This window comes from Triturus cristatus, chromosome 4_1 (assembly GCF_964204655.1).
Source record: "Triturus cristatus chromosome 4_1, aTriCri1.1, whole genome shotgun sequence".
Classification (NCBI taxonomy): Eukaryota; Metazoa; Chordata; class Amphibia; order Caudata; family Salamandridae; genus Triturus; species Triturus cristatus.
In genome coordinates, this window is record NC_140585.1 from 150,726,869 (window position 1) to 150,741,604 (window position 14,736).

General features: G+C 36.3%; 16 non-coding genes across 16 annotated transcripts; all 16 read left to right on the forward strand.

Moving 5' to 3' along the window:
• The first annotated feature begins 347 nt into the window (after window positions 1-347).
• Window positions 348-420, forward strand: TRNAK-UUU (transfer RNA lysine (anticodon UUU)). Its single transcript has one exon. It is a non-coding gene; the product is annotated as a tRNA-Lys (tRNA).
• A 341-nt stretch (window positions 421-761) lies between these two features.
• On the forward strand, window positions 762-852 carry TRNAR-UCU (transfer RNA arginine (anticodon UCU)). The gene is given in 2 exon segments: window positions 762-798; window positions 817-852. It is a non-coding gene; the product is annotated as a tRNA-Arg (tRNA).
• A 1,396-nt stretch (window positions 853-2,248) lies between these two features.
• On the forward strand, window positions 2,249-2,321 carry TRNAK-UUU (transfer RNA lysine (anticodon UUU)). Its single transcript has one exon. It is a non-coding gene; the product is annotated as a tRNA-Lys (tRNA).
• Window positions 2,322-2,663: 342 nt separating this feature from the next.
• On the forward strand, window positions 2,664-2,754 carry TRNAR-UCU (transfer RNA arginine (anticodon UCU)). The gene is given in 2 exon segments: window positions 2,664-2,700; window positions 2,719-2,754. It is a non-coding gene; the product is annotated as a tRNA-Arg (tRNA).
• Window positions 2,755-4,150: 1,396 nt separating this feature from the next.
• On the forward strand, window positions 4,151-4,223 carry TRNAK-UUU (transfer RNA lysine (anticodon UUU)). The gene has a single exon. It is a non-coding gene; the product is annotated as a tRNA-Lys (tRNA).
• Window positions 4,224-4,565: 342 nt separating this feature from the next.
• TRNAR-UCU (transfer RNA arginine (anticodon UCU)) lies at window positions 4,566-4,656 on the forward strand. The gene is given in 2 exon segments: window positions 4,566-4,602; window positions 4,621-4,656. It is a non-coding gene; the product is annotated as a tRNA-Arg (tRNA).
• Window positions 4,657-6,373: 1,717 nt separating this feature from the next.
• On the forward strand, window positions 6,374-6,446 carry TRNAK-UUU (transfer RNA lysine (anticodon UUU)). Its single transcript has one exon. It is a non-coding gene; the product is annotated as a tRNA-Lys (tRNA).
• Window positions 6,447-6,788: 342 nt separating this feature from the next.
• On the forward strand, window positions 6,789-6,879 carry TRNAR-UCU (transfer RNA arginine (anticodon UCU)). The gene is given in 2 exon segments: window positions 6,789-6,825; window positions 6,844-6,879. It is a non-coding gene; the product is annotated as a tRNA-Arg (tRNA).
• A 1,396-nt stretch (window positions 6,880-8,275) lies between these two features.
• TRNAK-UUU (transfer RNA lysine (anticodon UUU)) lies at window positions 8,276-8,348 on the forward strand. Its single transcript has one exon. It is a non-coding gene; the product is annotated as a tRNA-Lys (tRNA).
• Window positions 8,349-8,690: 342 nt separating this feature from the next.
• TRNAR-UCU (transfer RNA arginine (anticodon UCU)) lies at window positions 8,691-8,781 on the forward strand. Its single transcript is given in 2 exon segments — window positions 8,691-8,727; window positions 8,746-8,781. It is a non-coding gene; the product is annotated as a tRNA-Arg (tRNA).
• A 1,396-nt stretch (window positions 8,782-10,177) lies between these two features.
• TRNAK-UUU (transfer RNA lysine (anticodon UUU)) lies at window positions 10,178-10,250 on the forward strand. Its single transcript has one exon. It is a non-coding gene; the product is annotated as a tRNA-Lys (tRNA).
• Window positions 10,251-10,592: 342 nt separating this feature from the next.
• TRNAR-UCU (transfer RNA arginine (anticodon UCU)) lies at window positions 10,593-10,683 on the forward strand. The gene is given in 2 exon segments: window positions 10,593-10,629; window positions 10,648-10,683. It is a non-coding gene; the product is annotated as a tRNA-Arg (tRNA).
• A 1,396-nt stretch (window positions 10,684-12,079) lies between these two features.
• Window positions 12,080-12,152, forward strand: TRNAK-UUU (transfer RNA lysine (anticodon UUU)). Its single transcript has one exon. It is a non-coding gene; the product is annotated as a tRNA-Lys (tRNA).
• Window positions 12,153-12,493: 341 nt separating this feature from the next.
• On the forward strand, window positions 12,494-12,584 carry TRNAR-UCU (transfer RNA arginine (anticodon UCU)). Its single transcript is given in 2 exon segments — window positions 12,494-12,530; window positions 12,549-12,584. It is a non-coding gene; the product is annotated as a tRNA-Arg (tRNA).
• An 843-nt stretch (window positions 12,585-13,427) lies between these two features.
• On the forward strand, window positions 13,428-13,518 carry TRNAR-UCU (transfer RNA arginine (anticodon UCU)). Its single transcript is given in 2 exon segments — window positions 13,428-13,464; window positions 13,483-13,518. It is a non-coding gene; the product is annotated as a tRNA-Arg (tRNA).
• A 459-nt stretch (window positions 13,519-13,977) lies between these two features.
• TRNAK-UUU (transfer RNA lysine (anticodon UUU)) lies at window positions 13,978-14,050 on the forward strand. Its single transcript has one exon. It is a non-coding gene; the product is annotated as a tRNA-Lys (tRNA).
• The last annotated feature ends 686 nt before the right edge of the window (window positions 14,051-14,736 follow it).

Sequence of the window (14,736 nt, forward strand, 5' to 3'; positions counted from 1 at the left end):
ACACTGTTTGCTTTGAAAATGTTGCATAATCTATGCCCAAGAGTAAATTTCCAGTTATACTGCCGGACATGTAATTTAGTACCTAGTAATAGTATTTGGCCTTTTACTAATTTCACAATGTCAATTTAGAGACATGATTTCTAAGTCAGCCGAAAATGAGATAGAACGAATTTCAGGATTTAAAATAGATTACGTGTGCTGCTGAAATTTCAAATGCTTGAAATATCAATTAATTATTAAACTCTACATATTTGATTGCTAATATATGTAACCATATTAAGAATTAAAGTGTAGGTTGGTGTGCGTCCACATCATTTTTAGCTGATTTTTAGTTGCAGTGTTGCAGAGCCTGGATAGCTCAGTCGGTAGAGCATCAGACTTTTAATCTGAGGGTCCAGGGTTCAAGTCCCTGTTCAGGCGGTCGGCTACTTTAAAGAAAAAGTATTCTGATTGTACATTCTTTTTGTGTTCCACTGCATGATGAATAAGATATTCCATTACCAAAATTAAAAAAAATCGTCTTTCATGGAGAAGTGAAAAACCCATCTGTCTCATATATCAGATGACGATACACTAAACTTAAGTTGTATGCAGACTTACCAACTGTATCATGTAGTTTGACACGGTGAATAACTTTTACCCAATTCAATATTCAAAATATAGCCATGGTTATAGTATCCAATGAACTTTATAAAGTTGATCAACAGCTCAAAGCTCATTATTTCATTTCTGAATATCTGTGCACCTCATTCAAGCAGATTGGCTCTGTGGCGCAATGGATAGCGCATTGGACTTCTAGGTGAATGTCAAGAAGGTATTCAAAGGCTGTGGGTTCGAATCCCACCAGAGTCAGTTTTATCCCTGTTTATTTCATAACTATTTAAAGAAGTTATAAGCGATGCATGCATGCTTCTGCTTCACCAAAATCATTTGCTAAAAAAGGTCAGTAAAAGGAAGTCTATTTTAAAGAGACACCGTTCAATTTGGGTAATCTATGCAGAAGAGGAAATTGTCAGCTGTACTGATGAAAATATAATTTACTCGGAAGTAAGATTTTGGGCCCTTCCTTAATTTTACCATGTCAATAAACACATATGAATTTGACGTCAGCCAAAAAATGAGATAGTAGCAACTTCAGGACTAAAAATAAGGTTACATTTACTGAAGAAATTTCAAATGCTTGAAATATCAATTCATTATTATATTCTAGTGTATTTGGTACCTTCTTCAGGTAACCATCTTAAGAAACATAGCGTTAGTTGGAACACTGCCAAATTTTGATTAGGAGATTTTGAGGTTTGTTGTATCAGAGCCTGGATAGCTCAGTCGGTAGAGCATCAGACTTTTAATCTGAGGGTCCAGGGTTCAAGCCCCTGTTCAGGCGGTTTGTTTAAAGAAAATGTACTCTAATGACATGCTCTTTTCAGGATCCAATGAACGAGTAGTCCCATTAGAGTAATTGCAAGTTACTCTTAATGGAGCCATTAAATACCCATCGGTCGTGTACCATTTGACAAGAGTTAAGAAGACTTACCGCAACGGTATCATGTCGTTTGAGATGTTGATTATCTTTTCCCCAATTCAATGTTCAAAATGGAACCCTGCTTATAGTTTCCAAATCACTTTATAAAGTTGGTCAACCGCTGATAGCTCATCTTTTTATTTGAGAATTTCTGTTCACCTTGTTGAATCAGGTTGGATCTCTGGTGCAATGGATAGCGGCTTGGGGTTCTAGGCTAATGTAGAGAAAGCATTCAAAGTCTTTGGGTTGGAATACTAGCTGGGTCAGTTTTATCCCTCCTTTATCTTATAACTAATTGAAACAGTAACAAACAATGCCTGCTTCTGCATAACCAGAGACATTTACCAAAACGGCAGTGAAAGAAAGTCTATTTAAACAGACACTGTTTGCTTTGAAAATGTTGCATAATCTATGCCCAAGAGTAAATTTCCAGTTATACTGCTGGACATGTAATTTAGTACCTAGTAATAGTATTTGGCCTTTTACTAATTTCACAATGTCAATTTAGAGACATGATTTCTAAGTCAGCCGAAAATGAGATAGAACGAATTTCAGGATTTAAAATAGATTACGTGTGCTGCTGAAATTTCAAATGCTTGAAATATCAATTAATTATTAAACTCTACATATTTGATTGCTAATATATGTAACCATATTAAGAATTAAAGTGTAGGTTGGTGTGCGTCCACATCATTTTTAGCTGATTTTTAGTTGCAGCGTTGCAGAGCCTGGATAGCTCAGTCGGTAGAGCATCAGACTTTTAATCTGAGGGTCCAGGGTTCAAGTCCCTGTTCAGGCGGTCGGCTACTTTAAAGAAAAAGTATTCTGATTGTACATTCTTTTTGTGTTCCACTGCATGATGAATAAGATATTCCATTACCAAAATTAAAAAAAAAACGTCTTTCATGGAGAAGTGAAAAACCCATCTGTCTCATATATCAGATGACGATACACTAAACTTAAGTTGTATGCAGACTTACCAACTGTATCATGTAGTTTGACACGGTGAATAACTTTTACCCAATTCAATATTCAAAATATAGCCATGGTTATAGTATCCAATGAACTTTATAAAGTTGATCAACAGCTCAAAGCTCATTATTTCATTTCTGAATATCTGTGCACCTCATTCAAGCAGATTGGCTCTGTGGCGCAATGGATAGCGCATTGGACTTCTAGGTGAATGTCAAGAAGGTATTCAAAGGCTGTGGGTTCGAATCCCACCAGAGTCAGTTTTATCCCTGTTTATTTCATAACTATTTAAAGAAGTTATAAGCGATGCATGCATGCTTCTGCTTCACCAAAATCATTTGCTAAAAAAGGTCAGTAAAAGGAAGTCTATTTTAAAGAGACACCGTTCAATTTGGGTAATCTATGCAGAAGAGGAAATTGTCAGCTGTACTGATGAAAATATAATTTACTCGGAAGTAAGATTTTGGGCCCTTCCTTAATTTTACCATGTCAATAAACACATATGAATTTGACGTCAGCAAAAAAATGAGATAGTAGCAACTTCAGGACTAAAAATAAGGTTACATTTACTGAAGAAATTTCAAATGCTTGAAATATCAATTCATTATTATATTCTAGTGTATTTGGTACCTTCTTCAGGTAACCATCTTAAGAAACATAGCGTTAGTTGGGACACTGCCAAATTTTGATTAGGTGATTTTGAGGTTTGCTGTATCAGAGCCTGGATAGCTCAGTCGGTAGAGCATCAGACTTTTAATCTGAGGGTCCAGGGTTCAAGCCCCTGTTCAGGCGGTTTGTTTAAAGAAAATGTACTCTAATGACATGCTCTTTTCAGGATCCAATGAACGAGTAGTCCCATTAGAGTAATTGCAAGTTACTCTTAATGGAGCCATTAAATACCCATCGGTCGTGTACCATTTGACAAGAGTTAAGAAGACTTACCGCAACGGTATCATGTCGTTTGAGATGTTGATTATCTTTTCCCCAATTCAATGTTCAAAATGGAACCCTGCTTATAGTTTCCAAATCACTTTATAAAGTTGGTCAACCGCTGATAGCTCATCTTTTTATTTGAGAATTTCTGTTCACCTTGTTGAATCAGGTTGGATCTCTGGTGCAATGGATAGCGGCTTGGGGTTCTAGGCTAATGTAGAGAAAGCATTCAAAGTCTTTGGGTTGGAATACTAGCTGGGTCAGTTTTATCCCTCCTTTATCTTATAACTAATTGAAACAGTAACAAACAATGCCTGCTTCTGCATAACCAGAGACATTTACCAAAACGGCAGTGAAAGAACGTCTATTTAAACAGACACTGTTTGCTTTGAAAATGTTGCATAATCTATGCCCAAGAGTAAATTTCCAGTTATACTGCTGGACATGTAATTTAGTACCTAGTAATAGTATTTGGCCTTTTACTAATTTCACAATGTCAATTTAGAGACATGATTTCTAAGTCAGCCGAAAATGAGATAGAACGAATTTCAGGATTTAAAATAGATTACGTGTGCTGCTGAAATTTCAAATGCTTGAAATATCAATTAATTATTAAACTCTACATATTTGATTGCTTATATATGTAACCATATTAAGAATTAAAGTGTAGGTTGGTGTGCGTCCACATCATTTTTAGCTGATTTTTAGTTGCAGTGTTGCAGAGCCTGGATAGCTCAGTCGGTAGAGCATCAGACTTTTAATCTGAGGGTCCAGGGTTCAAGTCCCTGTTCAGGCGGTCGGCTACTTTAAAGAAAAAGTATTCTGATTGTACATTCTTTTTGTGTTCCACTGCATGATGAATAAGATATTCCATTACCAAAATTAAAAAAAAAACGTCTTTCATGGAGAAGTGAAAAACCCATCTGTCTCATATATCAGATGACGATACACTAAACTTAAGTTGTATGCAGACTTACCAACTGTATCATGTAGTTTGACACGGTGAATAACTTTTACCCAATTCAATATTCAAAATATAGCCATGGTTATAGTATCCAATGAACTTTATAAAGTTGATCAACAGCTCAAAGCTCATTATTTCATTTCTGAATATCTGTGCACCTCATTCAAGCAGATTGGCTCTGTGGCGCAATGGATAGCGCATTGGACTTCTAGGTGAATGTCAAGAAGGTATTCAAAGGCTGTGGGTTCGAATCCCACCAGAGTCAGTTTTATCCCTGTTTATTTCATAACTATTTAAAGAAGTTATAAGCGATGCATGCATGCTTCTGCTTCACCAAAATCATTTGCTAAAAAAGGTCAGTAAAAGGAAGTCTATTTTAAAGAGACACCGTTCAATTTGGGTAATCTATGCAGAAGAGGAAATTGTCAGCTGTACTGATGAAAATATAATTTACTCGGAAGTAAGATTTTGGGCCCTTCCTTAATTTTACCATGTCAATAAACACATATGAATTTGACGTCAGCAAAAAAATGAGATAGTAGCAACTTCAGGACTAAAAATAAGGTTACATTTACTGAAGAAATTTCAAATGCTTGAAATATCAATTCATTATTATATTCTAGTGTATTTGGTACCTTCTTCAGGTAACCATCTTAAGAAACATAGCGTTAGTTGGGACACTGCCAAATTTTGATTAGGTGATTTTGAGGTTTGCTGTATCAGAGCCTGGATAGCTCAGTCGGTAGAGCATCAGACTTTTAATCTGAGGGTCCAGGGTTCAAGCCCCTGTTCAGGCGGTTTGTTTAAAGAAAATGTACTCTAATGACATGCTCTTTTCAGGATCCAATGAACGAGTAGTCCCATTAGAGTAATTGCAAGTTACTCTTAATGGAGCCATTAAATACCCATCGGTCGTGTACCATTTGACAAGAGTTAAGAAGACTTACCGCAACGGTATCATGTCGTTTGAGATGTTGATTATCTTTTCTAGGGGTGGGCGGAATTTGCGGAATTGCGTTACGCAAATCTCCGCGAAACGGTAAAAATCTCCGCGAACACGCAGAAATTCCGCGAACACGCGGAATTGCTTGCTCGCGATGCTTTTTTCCTGTTCACAATTGCTGTTTGCGTGCTCGGGGAGAAATATCTCGCGAACACGCATTTTGAGATCGCGAACAAGCAAAAATTTCACGAAATCGCGGAAAGCAGACTTTTTAGCAATTTCGCGTTCTCCGCGGAACGCGAAATTACGCAAATTACGCAAATTCCGCGAGCGGAACGGAATTTACCGCCCAGGCCTAATCTTTTCCCCAATTCAATGTTCAAAATGGAACCCTGCTTATAGTTTCCAAATCACTTTATAAAGTTGGTCAACCGCTGATAGCTCATCTTTTTATTTGAGAATTTCTGTTCACCTTGTTGAATCAGGTTGGATCTCTGGTGCAATGGATAGCGGCTTGGGGTTCTAGGCTAATGTAGAGAAAGCATTCAAAGTCTTTGGGTTGGAATACTAGCTGGGTCAGTTTTATCCCTCCTTTATCTTATAACTAATTGAAACAGTAACAAACAATGCCTGCTTCTGCATAACCAGAGACATTTACCAAAACGGCAGTGAAAGAAAGTCTATTTAAACAGACACTGTTTGCTTTGAAAATGTTGCATAATCTATGCCCAAGAGTAAATTTCCAGTTATACTGCTGGACATGTAATTTAGTACCTAGTAATAGTATTTGGCCTTTTACTAATTTCACAATGTCAATTTAGAGACATGATTTCTAAGTCAGCCGAAAATGAGATAGAACGAATTTCAGGATTTAAAATAGATTACGTGTGCTGCTGAAATTTCAAATGCTTGAAATATCAATTAATTATTAAACTCTACATATTTGATTGCTTATATATGTAACCATATTAAGAATTAAAGTGTAGGTTGGTGTGCGTCCACATCATTTTTAGCTGATTTTTAGTTGCAGTGTTGCAGAGCCTGGATAGCTCAGTCGGTAGAGCATCAGACTTTTAATCTGAGGGTCCAGGGTTCAAGTCCCTGTTCAGGCGGTCGGCTACTTTAAAGAAAAAGTATTCTGATTGTACATTCTTTTTGTGTTCCACTGCATGATGAATAAGATATTCCATTACCAAAATTAAAAAAAAAACGTCTTTCATGGAGAAGTGAAAAACCCATCTGTCTCATATATCAGATGACGATACACTAAACTTAAGTTGTATGCAGACTTACCAACTGTATCATGTAGTTTGACACGGTGAATAACTTTTACCCAATTCAATATTCAAAATATAGCCATGGTTATAGTATCCAATGAACTTTATAAAGTTGATCAACAGCTCAAAGCTCATTATTTCATTTCTGAATATCTGTGCACCTCATTCAAGCAGATTGGCTCTGTGGCGCAATGGATAGCGCATTGGACTTCTAGGTGAATGTCAAGAAGGTATTCAAAGGCTGTGGGTTCGAATCCCACCAGAGTCAGTTTTATCCCTGTTTATTTCATAACTATTTAAAGAAGTTATAAGCGATGCATGCATGCTTCTGCTTCACCAAAATCATTTGCTAAAAAAGGTCAGTAAAAGGAAGTCTATTTTAAAGAGACACCGTTCAATTTGGGTAATCTATGCAGAAGAGGAAATTGTCAGCTGTACTGATGAAAATATAATTTACTCGGAAGTAAGATTTTGGGCCCTTCCTTAATTTTACCATGTCAATAAACACATATGAATTTGACGTCAGCAAAAAAATGAGATAGTAGCAACTTCAGGACTAAAAATAAGGTTACATTTACTGAAGAAATTTCAAATGCTTGAAATATCAATTCATTATTATATTCTAGTGTATTTGGTACCTTCTTCAGGTAACCATCTTAAGAAACATAGCGTTAGTTGGGACACTGCCAAATTTTGATTAGGTGATTTTGAGGTTTGTTGTATCAGAGCCTGGATAGCTCAGTCGGTAGAGCATCAGACTTTTAATCTGAGGGTCCAGGGTTCAAGCCCCTGTTCAGGCGGTTTGTTTAAAGAAAATGTACTCTAATGACATGCTCTTTTCAGGATCCAATGAACGAGTAGTCCCATTAGAGTAATTGCAAGTTACTCTTAATGGAGCCATTAAATACCCATCGGTCGTGTACCATTTGACAAGAGTTAAGAAGACTTACCGCAACGGTATCATGTCGTTTGAGATGTTGATTATCTTTTCCCCAATTCAATGTTCAAAATGGAACCCTGCTTATAGTTTCCAAATCACTTTATAAAGTTGGTCAACCGCTGATAGCTCATCTTTTTATTTGAGAATTTCTGTTCACCTTGTTGAATCAGGTTGGATCTCTGGTGCAATGGATAGCGGCTTGGGGTTCTAGGCTAATGTAGAGAAAGCATTCAAAGTCTTTGGGTTGGAATACTAGCTGGGTCAGTTTTATCCCTCCTTTATCTTATAACTAATTGAAACAGTAACAAACAATGCCTGCTTCTGCATAACCAGAGACATTTACCAAAACGGCAGTGAAAGAACGTCTATTTAAACAGACACTGTTTGCTTTGAAAATGTTGCATAATCTATGCCCAAGAGTAAATTTCCAGTTATACTGCTGGACATGTAATTTAGTACCTAGTAATAGTATTTGGCCTTTTACTAATTTCACAATGTCAATTTAGAGACATGATTTCTAAGTCAGCCGAAAATGAGATAGAACGAATTTCAGGATTTAAAATAGATTACGTGTGCTGCTGAAATTTCAAATGCTTGAAATATCAATTAATTATTAAACTCTACATATTTGATTGCTTATATATGTAACCATATTAAGAATTAAAGTGTAGGTTGGTGTGCGTCCACATCATTTTTAGCAGATTTTTAGTTGCAGTGTTGCAGAGCCTGGATAGCTCAGTCGGTAGAGCATCAGACTTTTAATCTGAGGGTCCAGGGTTCAAGTCCCTGTTCAGGCGGTCGGCTACTTTAAAGAAAAAGTATTCTGATTGTACATTCTTTTTGTGTTCCACTGCATGATGAATAAGATATTCCATTACCAAAATTAAAAAAAAAACGTCTTTCATGGAGAAGTGAAAAACCCATCTGTCTCATATATCAGATGACGATACACTAAACTTAAGTTGTATGCAGACTTACCAACTGTATCATGTAGTTTGACACGGTGAATAACTTTTACCCAATTCAATATTCAAAATATAGCCATGGTTATAGTATCCAATGAACTTTATAAAGTTGATCAACAGCTCAAAGCTCATTATTTCATTTCTGAATATCTGTGCACCTCATTCAAGCAGATTGGCTCTGTGGCGCAATGGATAGCGCATTGGACTTCTAGGTGAATGTCAAGAAGGTATTCAAAGGCTGTGGGTTCGAATCCCACCAGAGTCAGTTTTATCCCTGTTTATTTCATAACTATTTAAAGAAGTTATAAGCGATGCATGCATGCTTCTGCTTCACCAAAATCATTTGCTAAAAAAGGTCAGTAAAAGGAAGTCTATTTTAAAGAGACACCGTTCAATTTGGGTAATCTATGCAGAAGAGGAAATTGTCAGCTGTACTGATGAAAATATAATTTACTCGGAAGTAAGATTTTGGGCCCTTCCTTAATTTTACCATGTCAATAAACACATATGAATTTGACGTCAGCAAAAAAATGAGATAGTAGCAACTTCAGGACTAAAAATAAGGTTACATTTACTGAAGAAATTTCAAATGCTTGAAATATCAATTCATTATTATATTCTAGTGTATTTGGTACCTTCTTCAGGTAACCATCTTAAGAAACATAGCGTTAGTTGGGACACTGCCAAATTTTGATTAGGTGATTTTGAGGTTTGCTGTATCAGAGCCTGGATAGCTCAGTCGGTAGAGCATCAGACTTTTAATCTGAGGGTCCAGGGTTCAAGCCCCTGTTCAGGCGGTTTGTTTAAAGAAAATGTACTCTAATGACATGCTCTTTTCAGGATCCAATGAACGAGTAGTCCCATTAGAGTAATTGCAAGTTACTCTTAATGGAGCCATTAAATACCCATCGGTCGTGTACCATTTGACAAGAGTTAAGAAGACTTACCGCAACGGTATCATGTCGTTTGAGATGTTGATTATCTTTTCCCCAATTCAATGTTCAAAATGGAACCCTGCTTATAGTTTCCAAATCACTTTATAAAGTTGGTCAACCGCTGATAGCTCATCTTTTTATTTGAGAATTTCTGTTCACCTTGTTGAATCAGGTTGGATCTCTGGTGCAATGGATAGCGGCTTGGGGTTCTAGGCTAATGTAGAGAAAGCATTCAAAGTCTTTGGGTTGGAATACTAGCTGGGTCAGTTTTATCCCTCCTTTATCTTATAACTAATTGAAACAGTAACAAACAATGCCTGCTTCTGCATAACCAGAGACATTTACCAAAACGGCAGTGAAAGAAAGTCTATTTAAACAGACACTGTTTGCTTTGAAAATGTTGCATAATCTATGCCCAAGAGTAAATTTCCAGTTATACTGCTGGACATGTAATTTAGTACCTAGTAATAGTATTTGGCCTTTTACTAATTTCACAATGTCAATTTAGAGACATGATTTCTAAGTCAGCCGAAAATGAGATAGAACGAATTTCAGGATTTAAAATAGATTACGTGTGCTGCTGAAATTTCAAATGCTTGAAATATCAATTAATTATTAAACTCTACATATTTGATTGCTTATATATGTAACCATATTAAGAATTAAAGTGTAGGTTGGTGTGCGTCCACATCATTTTTAGCTGATTTTTAGTTGCAGTGTTGCAGAGCCTGGATAGCTCAGTCGGTAGAGCATCAGACTTTTAATCTGAGGGTCCAGGGTTCAAGTCCCTGTTCAGGCGGTCGGCTACTTTAAAGAAAAAGTATTCTGATTGTACATTCTTTTTGTGTTCCACTGCATGATGAATAAGATATTCCATTACCAAAATTAAAAAAAAAACGTCTTTCATGGAGAAGTGAAAAACCCATCTGTCTCATATATCAGATGACGATACACTAAACTTAAGTTGTATGCAGACTTACCAACTGTATCATGTAGTTTGACACGGTGAATAACTTTTACCCAATTCAATATTCAAAATATAGCCATGGTTATAGTATCCAATGAACTTTATAAAGTTGATCAACAGCTCAAAGCTCATTATTTCATTTCTGAATATCTGTGCACCTCATTCAAGCAGATTGGCTCTGTGGCGCAATGGATAGCGCATTGGACTTCTAGGTGAATGTCAAGAAGATATTCAAAGGCTGTGGGTTCGAATCCCACCAGAGTCAGTTTTATCCCTGTTTATTTCATAACTATTTAAAGAAGTTATAAGCGATGCATGCATGCTTCTGCTTCACCAAAATCATTTGCTAAAAAAGGTCAGTAAAAGGAAGTCTATTTTAAAGAGACACCGTTCAATTTGGGTAATCTATGCAGAAGAGGAAATTGTCAGCTGTACTGATGAAAATATAATTTACTCGGAAGTAAGATTTTGGGCCCTTCCTTAATTTTACCATGTCAATAAACACATATGAATTTGACGTCAGCAAAAAAATGAGATAGTAGCAACTTCAGGACTAAAAATAAGGTTACATTTACTGAAGAAATTTCAAATGCTTGAAATATCAATTCATTATTATATTCTAGTGTATTTGGTACCTTCTTCAGGTAACCATCTTAAGAAACATAGCGTTAGTTGGGACACTGCCAAATTTTGATTAGGTGATTTTGAGGTTTGCTGTATCAGAGCCTGGATAGCTCAGTCGGTAGAGCATCAGACTTTTAATCTGAGGGTCCAGGGTTCAAGCCCCTGTTCAGGCGGTTTGTTTAAAGAAAATGTACTCTAATGACATGCTCTTTTCAGGATCCAATGAACGAGTAGTCCCATTAGAGTAATTGCAAGTTACTCTTAATGGAGCCATTAAATACCCATCGGTCGTGTACCATTTGACAAGAGTTAAGAAGACTTACCGCAACGGTATCATGTCGTTTGAGATGTTGATTATCTTTTCCCCAATTCAATGTTCAAAATGGAACCCTGCTTATAGTTTCCAAATCACTTTATAAAGTTGGTCAACCGCTGATAGCTCATCTTTTTATTTGAGAATTTCTGTTCACCTTGTTGAATCAGGTTGGATCTCTGGTGCAATGGATAGCGGCTTGGGGTTCTAGGCTAATGTAGAGAAAGCATTCAAAGTCTTTGGGTTGGAATACTAGCTGGGTCAGTTTTATCCCTCCTTTATCTTATAACTAATTGAAACAGTAACAAACAATGCCTGCTTCTGCATAACCAGAGACATTTACCAAAACGGCAGTGAAAGAAAGTCTATTTAAACAGACACTGTTTGCTTTGAAAATGTTGCATAATCTATGCCCAAGAGTAAATTTCCAGTTATACTGCTGGACATGTAATTTAGTACCTAGTAATAGTATTTGGCCTTTTACTAATTTCACAATGTCAATTTAGAGACATGATTTCTAAGTCAGCCGAAAATGAGATAGAACGAATTTCAGGATTTAAAATAGATTACGTGTGCTGCTGAAATTTCAAATGCTTGAAATATCAATTAATTATTAAACTCTACATATTTGATTGCTAATATATGTAACCATATTAAGAATTAAAGTGTAGGTTGGTGTGCGTCCACATCATTTTTAGCTGATTTTTAGTTGCAGTGTTGCAGAGCCTGGATAGCTCAGTCGGTAGAGCATCAGACTTTTAATCTGAGGGTCCAGGGTTCAAGTCCCTGTTCAGGCGGTCGGCTACTTTAAAGAAAAAGTATTCTGATTGTACATTCTTTTTGTGTTCCACTGCATGATGAATAAGATATTCCATTACCAAAATTAAAAAAAATCGTCTTTCATGGAGAAGTGAAAAACCCATCTGTCTCATATATCAGATGACGATACACTAAACTTAAGTTGTATGCAGACTTACCAACTGTATCATGTAGTTTGACACGGTGAATAACTTTTACCCAATTCAATATTCAAAATATAGCCATGGTTATAGTATCCAATGAACTTTATAAAGTTGATCAACAGCTCAAAGCTCATTATTTCATTTCTGAATATCTGTGCACCTCATTCAAGCAAATTGGCTCTGTGGCGCAATGGATAGCGCATTGGACTTCTAGGTGAATGTCAAGAAGGTATTCAAAGGCTGTAGGTTCGAATCCCACCAGAGTCAGTTTTATCCCTGTTTATTTCATAACTATTTAAAGAAGTTATAAGCGATGCATGCATGCTTCTGCTTCACCAAAATCATTTGCTAAAAAAGGTCAGTAAAAGGAAGTCTATTTTAAAGAGACACCGTTCAATTTGGGTAATCTATGCAGAAGAGGAAATTGTCAGCTGTACTGATGAAAATATAATTTACTCGGAAGTAAGATTTTGGGCCCTTCCTTAATTTTACCATGTCAATAAACACATATGAATTTGACGTCAGCAAAAAAATGAGATAGTAGCAACTTCAGGACTAAAAATAAGGTTACATTTACTGAAGAAATTTCAAATGCTTGAAATATCAATTCATTATTATATTCTAGTGTATTTGGTACCTTCTTCAGGTAACCATCTTAAGAAACATAGCGTTAGTTGGGACACTGCCAAATTTTGATTAGGTGATTTTGAGGTTTGCTGTATCAGAGCCTGGATAGCTCAGTCGGTAGAGCATCAGACTTTTAATCTGAGGGTCCAGATTAAAAGAAAAAGTATTCTGATTGTACATTCTTTTTGTGTTCCACTGCATGATGAATAAGATATTCCATTACCAAAATTAAAAAAAAACGTCTTTCATGGAGAAGTGAAAAACCCATCTGTCTCATATATCAGATGACGATACACTAAACTTAAGTTGTATGCAGACTTACCAACTGTATCATGTAGTTTGACACGGTGAATAACTTTTACCCAATTCAATATTCAAAATATAGCCATGGTTATAGTATCCAATGAACTTTATAAAGTTGATCAACAGCTCAAAGCTCATTATTTCATTTCTGAATATCTGTGCACCTCATTCAAGCAGATTGGCTCTGTGGCGCAATGGATAGCGCATTGGACTTCTAGGTGAATGTCAAGAAGGTATTCAAAGGCTGTGGGTTCGAATCCCACCAGAGTCAGTTTTATCCCTGTTTATTTCATAACTATTTAAAGAAGTTATAAGCGATGCATGCATGCTTCTGCTTCACCAAAATCATTTGCTAAAAAAGGTCAGTAAAAGGAAGTCTATTTTAAAGAGACACCGTTCAATTTGGGTAATCTATGCAGAAGAGGAAATTGTCAGCTGTACTGATGAAAATATAATTTACTCGGAAGTAAGATTTTGGGCCCTTCCTTAATTTTACCATGTCAATAAACACATATGAATTTGACGTCAGCAAAAAAATGAGATAGTAGCAACTTCAGGACTAAAAATAAGGTTACATTTACTGAAGAAATTTCAAATGCTTGAAATATCAATTCATTATTATATTCTAGTGTATTTGGTACCTTCTTCAGGTAACCATCTTAAGAAACATAGCGTTAGTTGGGACACTGCCAAATTTTGATTAGGTGATTTTGAGGTTTGCTGTATCAGAGCCTGGATAGCTCAGTCGGTAGAGCATCAGACTTTTAATCTGAGGGTCCAGGGTTCAAGTCCCTGTTCAGGCGGTTTGTTTAAAGAAAATGTACTCTAATGACATGCTCTTTTCAGGATCCAATGAACGAGTAGTCCCATTAGAGTAATTGCAAGTTACTCTTAATGGAGCCATTAAATACCCATCGGTCGTGTACCATTTGACAAGAGTTAAGAAGACTTACCGCAACGGTATCATGTCGTTTGAGATGTTGATTATCTTTTCCCCAATTCAATGTTCAAAATGGAACCCTGCTTATAGTTTCCAAATCACTTTATAAAGTTGGTCAACCGCTGATAGCTCATCTTTTTATTTGAGAATTTCTGTTCACCTTGTTGAATCAGGTTGGATCTCTGGTGCAATGGATAGCGGCTTGGGGTTCTAGGCGAATGTAGAGAAAGCATTCAAAGTCTTTGGGTTGGAATACTAGCTGGGTCAGTTTTATCCCTCCTTTATCTTATAACTAATTGAAACAGTAACAAACAATGCCTGCTTCTGCATAACCAGAGACATTTACCAAAACGGCAGTGAAAGAAAGTCTATTTAAACAGACACTGTTTGCTTTGAAAATGTTGCATAATCTATGCCCAAGAGTAAATTTCCAGTTATACTGCCGGACATGTAATTTAGTACCTAGTAATAGTATTTGGCCTTTTACTAATTTCACAATGTCAATTTAGAGACATGATTTCTAAGTCAGCCGAAAATGAGATAGAACGA